Here is a 14,863-nt window from a genome sequence, read left to right on the forward strand (position 1 = left end):
TGGTCCTATGGATGGTGAAGGGATGGCTGAATGACCAGAGCTACCTGCAGACCTCGCAGCTATTGTGCATCAGCCAGACCAGGATTTTATCCTGACACATTGCAGAGAAACAAGTTAAGAGCTTTTTTGGTTTCTTTTTGTAAAACTGTATTTCCATGGACCTAGGTGATGCTGCCAAATTAAAAATTAATAGAAGTGCTGTACATTTCTGTTCCAACTGCAGCATAGCATTGCTATAAACACTGACTCAGAGCCTTCAAGAAAACAGTCAGCAGTTGACATCTGGATGACAGAAAAGGTCGCTAGGCTTTAAATAACATTCTGAAGGGACTTTAAATAACATCTCTAATGAGTCCAGGAAATTGGCATTAAAAGCCCAAGTATTACTATCTCTGCTGATAATGAAAATAATACTTAATTGGCAAAGGGGACACAAAAGCCGCTTACAAATACCAGAAATCTAAATCTTGAGGAAACTTCCATGTGTGAATTTCAGATTTGAAGAATTATAATTGTGTTAATATACATGTCTTAAATCCACAGAGCTTTGAAAACAGAGATGGATGAAAAACGATCCTGAAAAGCTTTTCCAGTGCCTGTCCCTACCCATGCAACCAGCTCATAGCCATAGAATTGCATTCTTTTGTTTCCCTCTCTGTATGCAAGATCTTCACCAATATAGAAGGAACACTTTCAACAAACTGGTCAATCACAGACACTTGGAACACAGTTGGCTTCAACTACTTCTTGGTTAATCTCAAAATCACCCTGACGCACCCCCTTTCCAGGTAGGTCTTTCACTTGTGTGCTATGTGCTTACATAGCTTATTTGTACTTTCAGTAAACTAGGATCAGACAGAAGAGGCCACCACAAGAAAACCCCAGGTATTATATTTCCCAGTAAAACAGGTTACCAACATTCAGCATGAAACCAACCCCCTACCTACAGTCACTGCCTTGACTTAGGTACAAAAAGCTCAGCTATGGGAAAATGGTGTAACTGCTGTTTAACCACTGCCTTGAAGGCAAAACCAAAGCAATGACATCTTTCCACCTCCACATGCTTGGTGCTCTGATCATAACAGATCTCTGAATAAGATGACCCAAGTAACATCTCTTACAAGGACTGCACAGTCCGGTTGTACAGTCTTTTGCAACATGGTCCAAAGAGAGCAAAATAAATTTTCGCTTCTACAAGAAAAGTTAGACTGTCAACTGATCTGCTTTAGACAACTCACTGTGACAGCAACTTGGATGAGTTACAGCTGCAGAAGCCAAGAGCCAGAGCACCATGCATATGCCTACAGATCTCAGAGGATATGGGAACCATTCCTACTGTTTCAGCTCCTGAGGTCTTTGCTCCCAGTATGAAGGAAATGAAGGTGAATAAACCCGGCGATGATGAAGATGAATAAATCCTCTTAACACTCCCATCATTGCAATTCTCTCTACAGGGCTACTAGCTGATCTCTCAGGGATCCTGTGCAGGTTTAAGGATAAGGCAAACCTACAGCGAATCACAACTCACCAACAAGCCTCTTACCCATGGCTGAACCCAGTGATGCACTCCTGAAGGCCTGAGAGATTTTGTCTTCTGTTAACCTTGTGGACCTCCCATATAGCTTTATTATCTTCCTCCTCTCAGCTCTTGAGCCACAGTCAGGGAAACAACAATGCTGTGACTCCCAGCAGCTTCCCAGAGGTGACTTTATCAGACAGAAGGAATATCTGACAACAGCCAGATAAGGGTGAACTTTCCTCTTCAGTGCGAGAGAAAATCATTAGGCTCATCCATGGAAAAGTGCCTTTGCCAGATTCCTGCCACAATTCAGACAAGGAGAAGGCAGCTCATGGAAGACTGTGACCTTTCCGTTACCACTTTGGTACCCAGCGTATCATCCAGAATCAGAGGAAAGACTAGCAGGGAGTACGTGCCATAGTTCAGAAGAGCAACAGAGAGGTTTTACAGATGAAATCACAACCAGGAGCACAAAGTATATGCTGCCCTCATGATAACAATAGCTGTTGTGAAGCATGTACCTGATGGACAGGTTTAGGGAAGCTAGGAACAAGAGACGCACACTGCTCTTAGCACCTTTGGCAACCACCTTTTCTCCAAGCAGTTTTGCCAAACCCTACTGAGGTGTTTCCACAGCAACAGAAATGGCTGACTAACAAATTTCTCAGATGCTACCAGTTCTCTCTAAATTTCCAAGAAAATTACACTTACAAATACCCTGTTGTAAAAAAAGTGATGGTGAATACTCAAAGTCAGTTTTGAACTGCTGATGTCAAGGGCCTGATCCACATCCACTGAAAAAGGGATTCAGTCTTAAGACAGGCCTTCCCCCATGAGTGCTATATCTCAGGGAAAAAGTAAGTTTTTATCTCCCTTTGGTAGACAAAATTCTTGCAAACATGAATGAAGACTAAGCCAGTGTAATGTGTAACAATTACAACAACACTCTCACAAGCCTGCAGATGGCTTGCATCCATCTTTTTTCATCAGCAAGCCATTAAATTCTCCAGCTTGATTTGGGAAAATTGGTGGAGGTAAGGCAACGTCTACCATTGCTACAGTTACGTACCACAAAGGAAGTGATCCAAGCTGCTAAACAAGGGCAGAGGTAGAGCTTAGGATTTCTCCTCACTGAGGAATGGTATCTAGAAGTTAGCTGCTGCCTGCAGGCCAGGCTCTATCTTGGACTAGTATGCAAGCATTCCAGTATATGTGGGAGGATCAAAAGCACAACCTCACCCTATCAATTAAAAAGCAGTCCTGAACCAGCAGCAGTGAGCTGTTGAAAACATTATGACCACCCACAGTGGGAAATGGAAGCATATGTGGAGCAGAAAGCATGTGTGCTACTCCAGGCCAGCCCCTGGGTGCTGACATACCACCCTACCTTCAGAGAGCTGCTTTCAGGAACAGGCTTCAGGGAATCCATCTGAGCAAGCAGCACCACACAGGGCTGCATCTACTTACCTACCACCCTCATGCACCAGATGAGCCTCCTCAGCCCTCTGGAAGGACACCTGCCACCCTGCTGGAGATGGAAAACATCCCTTGTTTCTTTGTCCAGTCAACGCTGAGACTGCATCTCCAAGTCTCTCTGGAGATCCTCACTGAGGAAGGTTAAATGAACTCAAGGGAATCTGCATAAAGCAGAGAAATTAGGACAGCCCCTGGCTTTAATATTGCTTTGAAAAAAGACTATGGAAGTCAAGCTTATTCTCAGCACTGGAGGGAAGACTTCAAGCTCACCCAGGCACAGCATTCAAAACCGAACACAGCAAGTGACCGGCACAGCGAAGTGCAGACTATCCAGTGGAAACTTTTCTAGCTATAACACTGAAGAACTGCAGATACTCAGGTAACACAGAAATGGTCTTGAAGCCATTTCTATGAACCCAAATCAATCTTAGAGAACAGAATGGAATTGCTTTGAGTTATAGAATAGTTTGGATTGGAAGGTTCCTTTAAAGGCCATCTAGTCCAACACCCCTGCAATTTATCTGATGCAGGGATATCTGATGTACACCATGAACATGGTCTTGCATAAAGAACATCTTTACCTATTACCAAGACAACTCTACCTGCAAGTTGCCAGATGTTTCCTATCCGCTTTATAAAAGACTTGAGCCCATTTCAGTCACTGGAAAGTGTGTGAAAGGGGCTACATCCAGTCCTTGCTAGCCTTACATTGGCACTGAGCAGGAAACAGGTGAAGAGAATTTCTTCAGACACCAGAGTACCTGTTTCTGTAAACATGAAGATAACTAGCACTTTTCTCCAGTTTAATTTACTGTGGAACAATCTAAAAGGCTTTAGCACCAATCTCTGGTAGGTATCACTGGGCAAAGGGGAGATTTTCGTGGTGTGTGCTTGGAACCTCAGCAGAAAACCAGAGCTCTCACTGTCCCTTCTCTTTTCACCCTGTTGACAGCACACCAGTCCTCCCTCTACAGTGAGCTCAACCTGAGCATTGGCCAGGTGGTCTGAGCAAGAAGTCACAGCAGGGAGCAGAGTGACATAAACTGTTCTGCAAGATGAAGGCTGCCAGAAGACAACCAGTCAGTGCCCAAGTGCCTCAGCCCTACCTGCACCCTGTGCCCAACACTTGGATAGGAAAGTGCCCAGGAACCCTACATGCTATAATAAACCAGCAGATCCCCCAGCACAAAAATGGAGAATCAGGCTGAACCAAGACACTTAGCTACTACTACTTAGAGTAGCTACTACTTAGATCCCCACTACTGAAAGGGATCTGGCATAAAGAGTGAAAGAAGAACAGAAGCCTACAGCTGCAGAACATCTAAAACACTGGACGCTGTAGGACAAAGAAACCCTCTGCTTCAAAAAGAAGTCTTCCCCTTAATACCTGTGTGGCAGTCTGAGTGTCCTGAAACACGGGTCTTCTTAGGGCAATCACAAAACCAAGCTTTGCTTCATTGCTGTCCATGATAGCATCTAGCCTGTCAGTACAGTCGATGTGTCAGATAACTTAATCCATCACTGAGCAGAGAGGGAGGCAAACGAAATAATGCAAAGAGTAGAAGCAGCAATGAGTAAATGGACCATGCTATTTCATAAGCTAATGCAGCCGCTTAACAGATGGATCCGAAAAGAAAAATCACCATGCAGTCAAAATGATGCCTGGGTCTTTGGGAATATAAATGTTAAACCTCTCACTGTGTATGAAAACATGTCTATTAAAAACAACATCAGACAGAAATAATCTGTGCTATTTTCCTCTCAAATGCTCAAGGCACCAAGAAACAGAGCTGTTTGAGAAAAGTAAACATTTGCTTAAACATACCAGCCTAGTGAGTGACTCCAGATTTCAGTTTTAGAGTTATGCTCAAGCGTGCACAGCATTGTCTGTTCCTGCTAGACCTGATGGAACCTGATGAAGACAATTCTGCCTTCATCCTCACTGCCCTGTTCAGGCACTTCACAGCAGCTCAGCAGAATACGAGCTCAGGACATGCTGCGATAACCCTTTGCTAACCTCTGAGAGGTAGCAGGGAGCATTCAGTGCAGAGAAAAAAAGCTGTGAATCAGCCTTTGCCCAAAACATACCTCTTGGCCTTCCTCTCCTACCCGTCTCAGGAGTTCACCAGTACCTGCGGAACTCAGGCAAGCAATGGGGCAACAAATGCCAAAGACAGTTCTGAGGAGGAGACCTGAAAATTACCTTAAAATTCAGTGCTAACACCCTCCCCATCTTTTATCAAAGGGCTATCTATATTAAGGGATTTTCAAATGGAGTGATCTTGCCTCCATGTTTGTTATAGACAATAAAGTTTGATGGTTTCTGTATTAACTGGGAGGCCTACTTCATTGCTTGACTGTCACACAGTTGTACTAGGAAGTCCACTGCAGCTCAAGGCTTTGAATAGATTATGATTACACACAGAAGTCACACGTTTGAGCATGGTATGTGGAAGTTTGGAGCAAAGGTGCTGAACGCATACCAGGGGATGCTCTCTAGACTCAAACCAGTTCCAGAACTAGAAAAAAAAACACCATAGAGACAGATATAAAATGAAGGCACACTTATGGAGCCCAACTGTTTGCAGGTATATCAGCAATGCCAGCAGATGAAAGCTGTGGAAAAAGAAGCCTGTCAGTATGGATGACTTCATCCACCTCAGCTCCTCTAAATAAAAGACTGACAAGTTCAGATGTTACTTTCAGGGTTTGTCTCCGCCTTGCCATACGTCTTACAGATAAGCTAATACTCACTGGTCCAGAGGTTTATTACTGCACACTGCTATAGCAACAAGGTGAAAGTACCCCGACTATACACACACAGAACAACTCAACAAGCAGTTTGATTTAGAAACTCATCTGGCCCTAAGCTTTGGGTAATGCATGCACACAGCACCCCCTACAGCTGCCAGGTCAGGAGAGACCCAAAGTCGCTTTTCAGGCAGTGCACAGCTCCTCCTCCTACCTAGCCCCTGGCATCCAGACTAGAGGTTGCCTACAGTGGATCAGCTATCAGTTTTGTCTTCCAACCCTATGCATGTATGCAATAGCAGTGCTTGAATCTTAACCTAAGCAACTCTTCTAGAAGAGGTAATAAAACATGGAAAGAGCATGTTCCAGCTACATCTGTCCTAACAGCTCCAACTGCACAACCAGCACTCTCCATTCCTTAAAGCGTGCTTGCTGGTAGGTATGCTCATTAGAGTATGAAAGTAATTATATTAGCAGCTCTGATCCCTCATCAGTATGTTTTTTCAAGACATCATGCTGCTTATATTAATTGAATGAGAAAAATCTCTACCCAGTTTAATATAAGACTGCTTCAAATGCTAATAGCTAATTTTCCATCACTGCTGTTTCCTACTGAACATACATGCCAAAGGCCACTTTCAGTTCAGTTTCCCTCCCCTAACCACTGAAACTGTTATTTATGTTTTTAAGTAGCAGAAATACCCTCTAAACTTGTAGTTGCTGTAAATAATCTCCAATCCACTATAGTATTAATTAGGCTGTTCCTATTCAGCAGTAAAAGTAACACAATATTTCAAATGCTGCAAGACATCATTTCTTAAACATTTCCTCAGCCTACTACCCACACCTCGCTTTTGCCCTTCTGCTTCTTCAAGCGCAATTGCCCCTGTTGGTCTAGCTAGTTCACTGCAGCCCCTGCTTCTTCCAGGCAGCAGCTCCTCAGTTGGTATTTACCATGTATGACCCATCAGAGAAAGGCTTCCACAGGCTCAGAACTAGCAGCACAGGAACCTTCAACAGCTGCCAGATAGCCCTACTCCTCAGGAACCTAATGAAGCTGCAGGGGAATTGGGTTTTAACCCCAGCCCTAATGCACATACCTGCTGTGCTGCTTCCCTCCAACAGCACATGGGGATCACTTACTTCCATCATTAGGCCCAGGGCTTGTCAGAACCTGCTGTCTGAGAGACTGCAGGTTAATATACATTCCAGTTCTTCACAACAGATTGATCTGAAGGGGCCATGTACTTCATTTGCATTGCCAGTGGGGTATACAAACGCTACCAGACCAGGACCTGCATGAGACATCTGCCGAGGTCCATTTGTGCATCAGACATCACTCCTGACTGCCAGGCTAATGGGCACAGCAGACCGAGAATGCTTTATCCCTCCCTGCAGAACACTCACCACCATTTGACACCTCTGTGTGCAGACATCACACGGCACAGGTACATTTACACAGAATTTTCACTCCTGCTGAGGCCGGATGTGTAGTCAACTGATCTGGGATACGCAAATCAGACGTATGGGAAGCAATACATCTTGGGGCTCTTGGCTACCTCTCTGGCATTAGAAAAATCTTTAGCTTCCTCCTATTCAGTGGTTCCCGACTTGAAGCACATACGTGCTGCTCGTATTTCATTCTCCTTCTCTGCAAAGCTGGAAGTTTGCCAAAGAACATCCAGGGGAATGCTGCAGGATCTGGATGAACATCTGTCACCAAGTCTCTAGCCAGAAGCAGTCATTCCTGCTAGATGAACACATGACACAAGGGAAATGTCCAATTCCTCACAACAGCTGACATCCCTTTCCCCCCTTTCCCAGACTGCTGTCACTTCTAAGACTCGTGTATGAAGAATTTGTAAAGCCAGTGAGTGACTCACCTGGGAACATGCTGACCTGTAACTTTTACCAGGCCAGCTAAAACCACCACTGAATCATGTTTTACTCTAAGGGAGAAACTGAGGGAGAGCCTTTTTGCAAACACAGTGCAGACTATACCTCTCCCTTTGGTCCAAAAAACAGACCCACTGTCAACCTTTTAGCACTCAGCTGTTATATGCTGAGACCTGTACCCCCATGTTGCTTCCTGCAGTACAGCAGCAGCCACAAGTCTTCAGCTTAGCTAGCGCTTGTACTTCAGGGTATGTGAAGCTATGACCATGAGGTCCCAAGGTCTCCTAGCTTGAGGCAGCAGACACCTCTATGTAAGCAATGATTACAAAGAAGCATTCTTGCCATCCAACTCCCAAAACCAGTTAGGAGATCCAGAAACTGGCTGTTAAAGGCATGTGAAGAGAATTTCAGTCACCAGCCAAATTCATCTAATACTCAGATTTTATTAAAAACAGGCTCTAAACAGTACAGAAATGACACTGTGCTGCAGCATCCACTTCCCCACTTTACAGGCTGCCAATGATACATCACTAAAGTTTCCTGGATGACAGGAGAGAGCCAAGACTTGAATCCCACCCTCTTTACACAGCAGTGCATCCTCCCCAACTTGACAACTGCTCTGAGGAAAAGCTTCCTTACTTCTCATGGTTGTGGTAGGGCAGCATTAGCTGTCAGCCCTTAGAATGCAGCCCTCGGAGACAAAAGCATCCAATTACATTAAACATACAGCTAGTTCCAGAATCCATGACAGTTAAATGCCTCATACCAAGGGAAAGAAAAATGTAACACCCTCTGTCTGTAAGTTGGCAGGACACCAATTTATCACTCCTGCTAGGTCTGAGAAAAGACCAGAGCCGCTGGCAGGGTGATGTGAATGCTGTAGCTTGGACAAGTGATCACAGGCAGCAGCATGGAGAGGGACATCATTAGCAGAAGACAGCTTTCTGCTAGTGCACTGAAATCACAGCAGGTCCCAGGACAACTTCTGACAAATCTCAACCTGTCAAGAAAACAGCCAACATTTGTCAGTCCACTCTACTGCAAACAGTAAACATACAGCTTTCAACTAGCCCCACAAAACTATACAGCAAGGGTTCCTCTGCAAACAGCAGAAACTTCTCTGCCAGGCACCCCAAATAGGACATACTTAAAACTGCAGGAGCTATTCCAGTACTTGATAAAAACCTGGGAGAGCTGAGCAGAGAACACCAGAATACTGTATCTTGTCAGCTCTACCAGCTTCACAACCTGACACAGACCACTTTTGCCCTACAACTTCTGAACTCAACGGTACCATAAGAAGGTCACATTTATACTCTCCATAGACAGAAGCTACCAAAAAGACATTGATATACAATAGCTGAACAAGAGGCACCTAAACAGCAATGCAAGGTTGTAACTAAATGAAGCCAGTGACAACAGCTGCTTATCCAAAGAAGTTCCATTAAGCACATTTTTCTAGAGCATTAGTGAAATACCAATCCAACACTTGAGCTTTCAGATGTCACAATCATAACAAAAAACAAAAACACCTAAGGCAATCCTCCTCCTGCAAATATACACACTGCTGGAAGCTGATTTTCATCCATTTTCTGCAGGGCATTGAGAATCTTCTACTGGAAGGGCCAGGGGGAAAGTATCAAGAAAAGCTCCCTGGCTCTCTGTAAGAAGCACCTCGTTTAAACGCTGCTTAAATGGGGCAAAAAAGCTGTGCCCTTAAACTGAAGTCCTTCAGAGCTCTCTGCTATTAAGATCTTTTGAAAGAATTTTTACTTATCCTCTTTTACACATGTCAGATAGCATTATACAATCAGTGTTACTGTATGTGCAGACAGCACCCTCCAGTGCTGCCGACCCTCTAAGCATGGAATGTATTTCCCTGCAATAGAGGTGCAAGTGCAAGTAGCCTCAATATACACCCACGAGGAACTGAAGCATCTTGCATCTATGGCGTCAATCAATCTGGCTAAAACAGAAGATGCATCAGCATTGCCAATCTGGTGGGTTAAAAAAATCCCTTTAAGTCATTATAACAGATGCTCGTCAGCCAAACATTAAAAGGCAATCAATTACATTGTGAAAAGTTTTCATGTCCTGATCAAGGGACACAGTATTATAATCCTTACAGGAAAGATGGCAAAAGGCAACTGGAGTTTTTCAACAGGGACTGATACCCACGTCCATCCTGATATTTAAAAGGGACCCTCCAGCAACACTGTGTCACTCTACACCTCTGTCACATCTCCAGGGACACAAACCTGCCAAAGCACTGCAAAGCAACTCCCTTGCAGAAAGGTGCAACCCCTTCCCTTTATTTAAACCAGTGAACATAGGTGATCAAAGACTTACCATTCAATCTCCCCTGATGCAGCGGCACATGTGGTCAAGCAAACCAAGCCACTGCCCTCATCACACAAGTGATCACTGCCAGCTACAGCCACCACATCTAGTCTCCCAGAGGCTCAACAGCCCATTTGCCTTCACAGCACCCTATAAATAAAACCAAAAGGAACAGTTAATACCAGGCCATACTGCAACATGCACACAGCAACACTTCCCCACTGGTGCATCAGACATGATCTGGCTTGGAACAGCAAGAAATCAACACTGTCGCTCTGATGGGGAAAAAATTTAGTCATCATTTACACCAGCAGTCCCATGGGGTTAGGTGGCCGCACACCCACAGCAGCTGTGCACACTCCCACCTCCTGTGGCAGATCTGCAGGGAGGGAGTTAACTTATGGCAGAGGAAGTGGCAAAGCCATGCACATATATGGTGACCACTGAGTGCTGAGCAACTCCCTTTCAGAAAGGTATATCCCCATCTTTCATTTTTTTTTATTCAATTTAAACCAGTGATCAGTTACTACTCTAAAGACTTACCATTCTTACTTGCTACAGATTCATCATGTTGGAGTAAAACCAGGCCACTGCCCTCATCACACAACTGATCACTAACAGCTACAGCCACCACATCTCGTCTCCCAGAGGCTCAACAGTCCAGAGCCTTTGCAGCACCCTATAAATAAAACCAAAAGGAACAGTTAGCACCAGGCCATACCAGCGGTGTGGAACACAGCAACACTTCCCCACTGGTGCATCAGACATGATCTGGCTTGGAACAGCAAGAAATCAACACTGTCGCTCTGATGGGGAAAAAATTTAGTCATCATTTACACCAGCAGTCCCATGGGGTTAGGTGGCTGCACACCCACAGCAGATGTGCCACACTCCCACCTCCTGTGGCAGATCTGCAGGGAGGGAGTTAACTTATGGCAGAGGAAGTAACAATGTCATGCATATGTATGGCCACCGAGTGCTGAACATATGCAATCCCCTCACACCCCCTCAAGTTGACCAGCATGGAAAACAGCAAAAAAGACTCAACAGCATTTCTCTTCCAAAGGAACACGCTTCAGCCAGGACGACTGCTTCCTCCCCCTTACTGGGGCAGCTGCTCTGATCAGCAATCACCCATAGGTCTCCATGCAGTGTTCTTAAACTGAGCTTTCTGAACAGAATGCATCAGCGACAATGGCACAGACCTGTAAACCACCATCCTGCTCCAGCTCAGCCTGCACTGATGCAGCTTGCAGATTCCTGTTCACTAGCCACACTTTGGGCAGGCAGAACAGGAGCAACACGAGGCACAAAGGACTCAATTGCAATGCTTCTGCCTGAGGGAAACATGTGCTTTTTCTTCTGCAACACCTAGGCTAATGCTCAAATTTACACATCAGCCAAGTCGCTAGGGAAAAAACGGAAACAACTCCCTTGCAGAAAGGTGTATCTCCCCCTGCCTTTTTCACTTTATTTAAATTTAATTTAACCAACAGTTACTCCAAAGACTTACCAACCTTACTTGCTAGAGGTTCAGACATGGTGGAGCAAAGCAGGCAACTGCCCTCATCACACAAGTGATCACTGCCAGCTACAGCCACCACATCTAGTCTCCCAGAGGCTCAACAGCCCATTTGCCTTCACAGCACTCTATTAGAAAAGCAAAAGGAACAGTTAATACCAGGCCATACTGCAACATGCACACAGCAACACTTCCCCACTGGTGCATCAGACATGATCTGGCTTGGAACAGCAAGAAATCAACACTGTCGCTCTGATGGGGAAAAAATTTAGTCATCATTTACACCAGCAGTCCCATGGGGTTAGGTGGCCGCACACCCACAGCAGCTGTGCACACTCCCACCTCCTGTGGCAGATCTGCAGGGAGGGAGTTAACTTATGGCAGAGGAAGTGGCAAAGCCATGCACATATATGGTGACCACTGAGTGCTGAGCAACTCCCTTTCAGAAAGGTATATCCCCATCTTTCATTTTTTTTTATTCAATTTAAACCAGTGATCAGTTACTACTCTAAAGACTTACCATTCTCACTTGCTAGATTCAGCATGTTGGAGTAAACCAGGCCACTGCCCTCATCACACAACTGATCACTAACAGCTACAGCCACCACATCTCGTCTCCCAGAGGCTCAACAGTCCAGAGCCTTTGCAGCACCCTATAAATAAAACCAAAAGGAACAGTTAGCACCAGGCCATACCAGGGGTGTGGGACACAGCAACACTTCCCCACTGGTGCATCAGACATGATCTGGCTTGGAACAGCAAGAAATCAACACTGTCGCTCTGATGGGGAAAAAATTTAGTCATCATTTACACCAGCAGTCCCATGGGGTTAGGTGGCTGCACACCCACAGCAGATGTGCCACACTCCCACCTCTCCCAGCAGGCTCATGGGCACTGAGTGAATTCATACAAATCTTCCCCAAAAAGAGCTGGATGATTGGCATGTTTAACAGGCACATTGGATGGAAATACTTCAAAAATCCAGACAAAACACACTGATGTATGGAGCTTCAGCAGCAGAGTACAAGACAGATTTAACAGAAAAGCAGGAGACAGGAAAGAGATGAGATTACACACTCCTGCAAGCCCAGCCTTTATGGCCACGTGAGGCATCCACCTTCTAATGTAAAGGTAGGTCAGCTCGGCCACAAACGGCACAGGCCATGCAGTGAACGCTACTTCCAGCAAGGGGCAGGGCAGGAAAACTGCAGAAGCAGCCCCTCGTCCAAGGGCCCACTGCAACCAGCCCAGCTCTGCCCCATGCCAGGGCTGCAGCAGAGCACCTGTCTCCAGCATGGCCTGGTCCCCAGGGCACAGCTCTCAACCTCCCAGACTGTAGACTTCTTGACCTGCTACCTTGCACGTTAACAGGAATGAGACAACGCAAAAAAGGCCTAGTGGCAAAGCTTCTGCAGGAAGAAACCCTCTCATCTCTACAGAACATATGCTAGTTGTCACACCTACACATCTATTAACAGAATCATGTTATTATTAAGGCTGGAAGGGACCTCTAGACATCATCTAGTCCAACCCCCCTGCCAAGGAAGGGCCACCTACAGCAGGTTACACAGGAACACGGGCAGGTGGGTTTTGAATGTCTCTCGACACGGTAACTCCACTACCTCCCTGGGCAGCCTGTTCCAGTGCTCTGCCACTCTCAGCGTAAAAAGCTGGTACTCATTTTATGGTTTAAACTTCTCATGTTTTAGCTTATCGCCACTGCTCCTTGTCCTGTTGCTGGACAGCACTGAAAGGAGTCTGGCACCATCCTCGTGGCACCCATCTTTGACATACTCATATGCGTTAACGAGACCCCCTCTAGACTAAACAGGCCCAGGGATTAAACGTCCCCAAGGACGCCAACCTTACAAAGCACTGCAGAAACAGCTCGTTAACTTTTGAAAAAAAAAAATAATTTACGAAATACTTATTTTTAAGCCAGTGAGGCACAGTTACTTTAAGGACTTACCATTCCCCCCTGCCAGAGGCTCACGCATGGCAGAGCAAACCAGGGAACTGCTCTCCTGGCACGCCTGACCCTGCGGCATCAGATCTCCGGGAGGCCCTGTGAGAGAAGCCAAAGGGAACCGTAAGCACCGAGTCTCGCAAGTGCCTGGGACACAGCGGTGCTTCCCACTGGTACATCAGACACGACCTGGCTTTAGCGGTGAGAAGACAACACTGCCGCTCTGACGGGAAAAGCCCGTCACCACCGAGCCCCCGGCCCGCGCCGCGATCCCGCCTCCCCCCGCAGGGCCAGGGCATCAACCAAGACGTCCCCGCGAGAGGCGGCCGGGCGATCGCTTACCCGGAAGAGCCGCAGGAGCGCGCAGCAGAGCCCTTGGGGACGGGGCCCCGGCGCTGAGCAGGAAGAGGCGGCCATGCCACTAGGCCTCACCGCTCCCTCAGCGGGCGGGCAGGGAGATGAGACCGGCGGCCGCCAGAAACCCGCTCAGGCAAGAAGAGCTACGAGGAGGGCGCAAAGAGCAAAGACCCGAACCCACCAGCCCTCCGAGCTCGCCCGCAACCCACCCACAACCCTACATACCTCAGCCACGCCGGAGCAAGAGGACGGCAAGCTCCGCGAGAGGCACTTTATAGGGTCCTCGGGGCCCGCCCCGGCCCCGCCCGCCTCGAGGCAGAAGGGCGGGCTCCGGCGCCATGTTGGGCGGTGCCGCTCGGGCTGCTCTCGGGATCCTCTGTGTTTTGCCCCTTATCTTTCTGACCTTGTGGTGGAGGGTTCTGCTCCTCCGGGGGGCCGTGGGCAGAGCCGTCCGCTGCCCGCTCCGTCAGGCTCGGAGCTGGTGGTGGGGTCCTGAGGTACTCTCAGCAGAGGGGGAGGCCGCTGCCGCCATTTCGCGGCGAAGGGCAGGACGAGCGCGGGGCCTTCTCGGCCGCGCCGCTGCGCTCTGGCTCCGCTCGCCTCATGGCGGTGCGCGCGGGTCGAGCCTGCAGCCCGCCCCCGGTCGTGCCCGCGCTTTGTGTGAGGAGAGGGCCTGATGCCGGATTAAACAAGTGTGTCATTGTGTATAGAGGTACAGACAAGGCTACAGGATAAGGCGTGCAGCGAGATGACCACATGTCTTCTTTAGAATTGATGTGGGCCTTCCATCAATCAGGCCAAGAAATAGGTAAACAGCTGCAAAAGGAAACAGTTAAAGGAGCTTCTCGTAAGCTAGCCTATTTGTAATTGTAGTTAATTGGCAGGACTTACAGTGTCCGTAACTAACAGAATTCCATTAAAGGGTAAAATGAGTAGGGGTATTTCTCAGCAGATGACTCCCAGAGACCACTCCTCAAATTCACAGGGCCTACGCTATGGCCTTACCTACCAAACTTACCATATGCAATGAATAACA

At 46.9% G+C, this 14,863-nt stretch overlaps 1 long non-coding RNA gene and 4 other non-coding genes across 5 annotated transcripts; all 5 read right to left on the minus strand.

Annotated features, from left to right (window-relative positions):
* Window positions 1-8,047: 8,047 nt before the first annotated feature.
* On the minus strand, window positions 8,048-11,637 carry LOC130595180 (uncharacterized). The gene is made up of 3 exons (XR_008971247.1): window positions 11,496-11,637; window positions 9,992-10,132; window positions 8,048-8,642 (listed from the first exon to the last, which is right to left on the minus strand). It is a non-coding gene; the product is annotated as an uncharacterized LOC130595180 (long non-coding RNA).
* LOC130595216 (small nucleolar SNORD12/SNORD106) lies at window positions 10,203-10,294 on the minus strand. The gene has a single exon (XR_008971255.1). It is a non-coding gene; the product is annotated as a small nucleolar SNORD12/SNORD106 (small nucleolar RNA).
* LOC130595217 (small nucleolar SNORD12/SNORD106) lies at window positions 10,734-10,825 on the minus strand. The gene has a single exon (XR_008971256.1). It is a non-coding gene; the product is annotated as a small nucleolar SNORD12/SNORD106 (small nucleolar RNA).
* Window positions 11,638-11,701: 64 nt separating the features above from the next.
* On the minus strand, window positions 11,702-11,793 carry LOC130595218 (small nucleolar SNORD12/SNORD106). The gene has a single exon (XR_008971257.1). It is a non-coding gene; the product is annotated as a small nucleolar SNORD12/SNORD106 (small nucleolar RNA).
* Window positions 11,794-12,229: 436 nt separating this feature from the next.
* On the minus strand, window positions 12,230-12,321 carry LOC130595219 (small nucleolar SNORD12/SNORD106). The gene has a single exon (XR_008971258.1). It is a non-coding gene; the product is annotated as a small nucleolar SNORD12/SNORD106 (small nucleolar RNA).
* Between the last annotated feature and the right edge of the window lie 2,542 nt (window positions 12,322-14,863).

This window comes from Pezoporus wallicus, unplaced genomic scaffold (genome assembly GCF_028554395.1).
Source record: "Pezoporus wallicus isolate ANWC-B61680 ecotype Strahan unplaced genomic scaffold, APGP_CSIRO_Pwel_v1 contig_9238, whole genome shotgun sequence".
Taxonomy (NCBI): Eukaryota; Metazoa; Chordata; class Aves; order Psittaciformes; family Psittacidae; genus Pezoporus; species Pezoporus wallicus.